Genomic DNA, 6,008 nt, shown 5'->3' on the forward strand with positions numbered 1-6,008 from the left:
ACACACTCAACCTTACAGTTATATACACACTCAACCTTCCACAGTTATATACACACTCAACCTTCATGTTTATATACACTCAACCCCCACGGTTATATATACACTCAACCTTCATGGTTATATATACACTCAACCTTCCCGGTTATATACACTCAACCCCCACGGTTATATACACCTCCAACCTTCATGGTTATATACACACTCAACCTTCCATGTTTATATATACACTCAACCTTCCACGGTTATATACCTCAACCTTCCATGGTTATATATACACTCAACCCCACGGTTATATATACACTCAACCTTCCATGGTTATATACACTCAACCTTCACGGTTATATACACACTCAACCCCCACGGTTATATATACACTCAACCTTCCATGGTTATATACACACTCAACCTTCACGGTTATATACACACTCAACCCCCACGGTTATATACACTCAACCTTCATGGTTATATACACACTCACCTTCATGGTTATATATACACTCAACCTTCACGGTTATATACACACTCAACCCCCACGGTTATATACACTCAACCTTCCATGGTTATATACACACTCAACCTTCACGGTTATATACACACTCAACCCCCCACGGTTATATACACTCAACCTTCCATGGTTATATACACTCAACCTTCCCATGGTTATATATACACTCAACCCCCCACGGTTATATACACACTCAACCTTCCACGGTTATATACACCTCAACCTTCACGGTTATACACCTCAACCCCCACGGTTATATACACACTCACCCCACGGTTATATACCTCAACCCCCACGGTTATACCTCAACCTTCACGGTTATATACACACTCAACCTTCACGGTTATATACACTCAACCTTCCATGGTTATATACACTCAACCTTCCATAGGTTATATACACACTCAACCCCCATAGTTATATATACACTCAACCTTCCATGGTTATATACACACTCAACCTTCCACGGTTATATACACCTCAACCCCCCACGGTTATATATACTCCAACCCCCACGGTTATATATACCTCAACACCCCACGGTTATATACACCTCAACCCCACGGTTGCCCACTCACCACGGTTATATACACTCAACCTTCACGATTGTCACCTCAACCTTCACGGTTATACACACTCAACCCCCACGGTTATATATACACTCAACTTACGGTTATATACACACTCAACCTTCACGGTTATATACACACACTCAACCTTCACGGTTATATACACACTCAACCTTCACAGTTATATACACACTCAACTTCCATGGTTATATACACACTCAACCTTCCATGGTTATATACACACTCAACCCCCACAGTTATATACACACTCAACTACGGTTATATACACACTCAACCTTCACGGTTATATACACACTCAACCTTCACGGTTATATACACCAACCTTCCTGATTTATACACACTCAACCTTCACGGTTATATACACACTCAACCTTCCACGATTTATATACACTCAACCTTCACGGTTATATACACTCAACCTTCCACGTTTATATACACACTCAACCTTCACGGTTATATACACACTCAACCTTCCATGGTTATATACACTCAACCTTCCATGGTTATATACACTCAACCCCCACGGTTATATATACCTCAACACCCACGGTTATATACACACTCAACCTTCACGGTTTTATACACTCAACCTTCACGGTTATATACACTCAACCTTCACGGTTATATACACACTCAACCTTCCATGGTTATATACACACTCAACCTTCACGGTTATATACACACTCAACCCCACAGTTATATATACACTCAACCCCCCACGGTTATATATACACTCAACACCCCACGGTTATATACACTCAACCTTCACGGTTATATACACCTCAACCTTACGTTTATATACCTCAACCTTCACGGTTATATACACACTCAACCTTCACGGTTATATACACTCAACCTTCCATGGTTTATATACACTCAACCTTCCACGTTTATATACACACTCAACCTTCACGGTTATATACCTCAACCTTCACGGTTATATACACTCAACCACGGTTATATACACACTCAACCTTCACGGTTATATACACACTCAACCTTCATGTTTATATACTCAACCTTCACATTTTATCACTCAACCTTCACGTTTATATATACACTCAACACCCGGTTATATGCACACTCAACCTTCACGGTTATATACACCTCAACCTTCTACGGTTATATACACTCAACCTTCACGGTTATATACACTCAACCTTCACGGTTATATACCACTCAACCTTCCATGGTTATATACACACTCAACCTTCCACGGTTATATACACACTCAACCTTCACGGTTATATACACACCAACCCCCTACTTATATACACCTCAACCTCACGTTATATACACCAACCCCCACGGTTATATACACACTCAACCCCACGGTTATATACACCAACTACACACCAACCCCCACGGTTATATACACACTCAACCTCACGTTTTATACACACCAACCCCCACGGTTATATACACACTCAACCCCCCACGGTTAATATACACCAACCCCCACGGTTATATACACTCAAACCCCCACGGTTATATACACACTCAACCTCACGTTTTATACACACTCAACCCCACAGTTATATACACACTCAACCCCACGGTTATATACACACTCAACCCTACGGTTATATACACTCAACCCCCACGGTTATATATACACTCAACCCCCCACGGTTAATATACACTCAACCCCCACGGTATACACACCAAACCCCCCACGGTTATATACATCAAACCCCCACGGTTAAATATACACTCAACCCCCACGGTTAAATATACACTCAACCCCCACGGTTAAATATACACTCAACCCCCCACGGTTAAATATACACTCAACCCCCACGGTTATATACACACTCAAACCCCACGGTTATATACACACTCAACCCTCACGTTTTATACACACACTCAACCTCACAGTTATATATACACTCAACCCTCACGGTTATATACACACTCAACCCCACGGTTATACACTCAACCCCCACGGTTAATATACACCAACCCCCCACGGTTAATATACACTCAACCCACGGTTATATACACACTCAACCCCCACGGTTATATACACTCAACCCCCCACGGTTAAATATACACTCAACCCCCCACGGTTAAATATACACACTCAACCCCCCACGGTTATATACACACTCAACCTTCCACGGTTATATACACACTCAACCTTCCACGGTTATATACACACTCAACCTTCCACGGTTACGTATACTCTCATCCCCACGGCTACATACTGTACACACAGGTGCAGTTAGAAGGCTAGTGCCAGATTGACCGGTGGTGAAAACTTGTTTTGTTGCCAGGATTGAATTGGAGTCACATTGTTTCCTGAGAAAACTGACCGTGACCCAGGAAACCTTTACTTACAGTGGATTAGTGAGTTACCGCCCCTACCTGAACCTAAACTTAATAGGTCGACAACTCCCTCCCAACACACCTGTAAATTAACAAATAAATTTATGGTCGCGAAAAATTTCAAGCGAAAATCCAAGACCACAAAATGTCCGAGACCGATATCTAAACTCCCGAGACCGAGACTGGAAAAAAGGTCTCGAGATTTATTTTATATGGTGAAATGTACAGTACAGTACAGTGTGGGGCAAGGTACATGCCCTATCGTGGTTGGTTAATGCTCGCATATATATATATATATATATATATATATATATATATATATATATATATATATATATATGTCTTCATTTCACAGCACCGTTTAAATTTGACCCGACAGTGTAGCTTTCACCTTAGTTTAATTTATTCGAAGTGGTTATTTGACCAGTATTCCCGGCCGAATAACCACCTGCTATTTGACCAGGGTCCGCGGGGACTATGATTTTAATGGGATTCTGGTCAGGCTGGCTGGAGGCATTACACTATGTTAAATGTTGAATGCTTCATCACGATCTTCTTTAATCGTCTTGACACTCCGAGTTGTCCACTTCTCTCACGGACTACATGCTTACTTTATATTATAATGTAGTTAGATAAGGTTAGGTTACATCAACATTTTTTAGGTCTATACCTGACACCCAAAAACGGTTTCATAACTGTTAATCATTGATATGTTATTTTTTCAACAAATTGATTTCGAATTTATTCAATTAAATTCAATTTCAATTGTTTATTCCTTGATAGAGGCGGATCCTAGTGCTGTCACTAGGTACCCCTGTACAATGACACCAGAAGCATCTGACAAGTGTGACAAGTATATACAGTATAAATTTTATAAAGGGCTTACAAGCCTAAGGAAGGAAGGATATTCTTTAACACATAATCAATATTATTTACAAAATATCTGGCCAGTATGGGGAGGATCATCGTGTCTGTCAGTCGTGAGTGGTGGTCCAGCAGGCGTCACGGAAGCGTGTGTGGGGACATCTTAAGGGGTAGAGGATATGCTGCTGTCGTCTTCTGCATAATAATAAGAGCGTTGCTCAGGATGCGGGGATACCAATCTCCCAAGCAAAGTCATACCCAATGATGATACGGGCAACTGAATTTAATCTGATTTTATCTTCCTTTAACCTTAATTTTGTATATAGGTTTTATTTAATTTTTTTTTTTCTATTAGTTTGAAATTATCAATGATATGTGCAGATTTTTTGGAGCTGGAAGCACTGTACTTAGTTTTACTTTAGATATCGGTCAAATAACCCCTGCCTAATTTATTCTAAGTCGGCCAACATGCGACAGACATATGTTTCATTAAAATTACCGATGTTATTTATAATATGGCTGGGTGAAATTATACTGTATGTACCTGAATATATTATTAAAATGTAGCCTGAGCTTTAATTTATATTAAAAAAATATGTATGGTCTTTTATGAAACTCGAGAGACTGGTTGAGTTTGTCAATAATTTCCTTTATTTAGGCGCGCGAAGGACGAAGGTAAAGTTTATGGGTCTGCCAAATGTCAGAAATTTTTCAAGTATCAACTACTGTGTTTGTTATTTGCGTGTGTTAGAAAATGAGTATAAATAAGGAGAACACCCAGTACTGAAGCCATACTTACGTTTCTTATGGGAATCTGTTGAGCTTTGTTGAGTAACTACTGCTAGGTTGACATGACCATCCTCATCATTAGACAACACTTGTAACATATCGTTTCACGAACTATCAATTAACGATTGTCGCTTCTTCATTCACCGAGGAGAATAATGTCTATACAATAGTACATTAAGACCCTGTAGTCTAGGAATGCGATATGGCGTGGCAGAATTCGTCAACGAACAAGCAACGATAAGCGAGGCGGCCAGGGACAGAGCGGTAGCTGTGTACCAGATGAAGTGGAGAGCGGCACTGCCACTGCCCCGCTATTGTTTACTAACGCGCACTACTACTGATGCCACTTTCGTTCAGTGCGTTACGCTGTCTTCCTTGTGCTCTAAGATGAGTGTGTGTGTGTGTGTGTGTGTGTGTGTTCGATTTGAAGCGTGCATTAATAATGATAATATTCAACGGTTTACTGAAAATTACTGCGGCCATAAGCTGATAATTAGTCCAGTCAAATTATTATAGATTTATATCATTTAACAGATCTGTCAGTCACTCAAATCAGGTTATCGTTTTTATCACTAAGTTCAAACGTAGCGAGGAGAAACGCTACAGCCGCAGATTCTGACCAGGATAAAGTTGAGGCACTGAACAGCTTCTTTTCCTCTGTGTTCACAAGAGAGGATGCGATTAACCTTCCTGCGTTTGAGGACAGACGGTTCGACACATCACTGACCCACACTGTGTTCATAGAAGAGGGTATTAGAAATAAGTTGTCAAAGCTAAAGGTCCTTAAGAGTCCCGATCCTGCCATGGTGCATTCCAGAGTGCTAAGAGATCCTGTTTTGTATATGCCTGGATGAACAAAAGGTCCCCAGTGATTGGAAAGTGGTTTATACGAGTCCTATCTTCAAGAAGGGCGATCATCACTCCACGAACAA

General features: G+C 40.7%; 1 protein-coding gene across 1 annotated transcript in view; it reads right to left on the reverse strand.

Moving 5' to 3' along the window:
• The window catches only part of LOC121863724 (monocarboxylate transporter 13-like), a 46,344-nt gene extending 40,943 nt beyond the window's left edge, over positions 1–5,401 (reverse strand). Inside the window, exon 1 of the mRNA XM_042362473.1 lies at positions 5,087–5,401. The gene's annotated coding sequence lies outside the window, so the exon portion shown is untranslated. The remainder of the gene's footprint in view (positions 1–5,086) is intronic.
• Positions 5,402–6,008: the final 607 nt, after the last annotated feature.

This window comes from Homarus americanus, unplaced genomic scaffold (assembly GCF_018991925.1).
Source record: "Homarus americanus isolate GMGI-L3 unplaced genomic scaffold, GMGI_Hamer_2.0 scaffold48354, whole genome shotgun sequence".
Taxonomy (NCBI): domain Eukaryota; kingdom Metazoa; phylum Arthropoda; class Malacostraca; order Decapoda; family Nephropidae; genus Homarus; species Homarus americanus.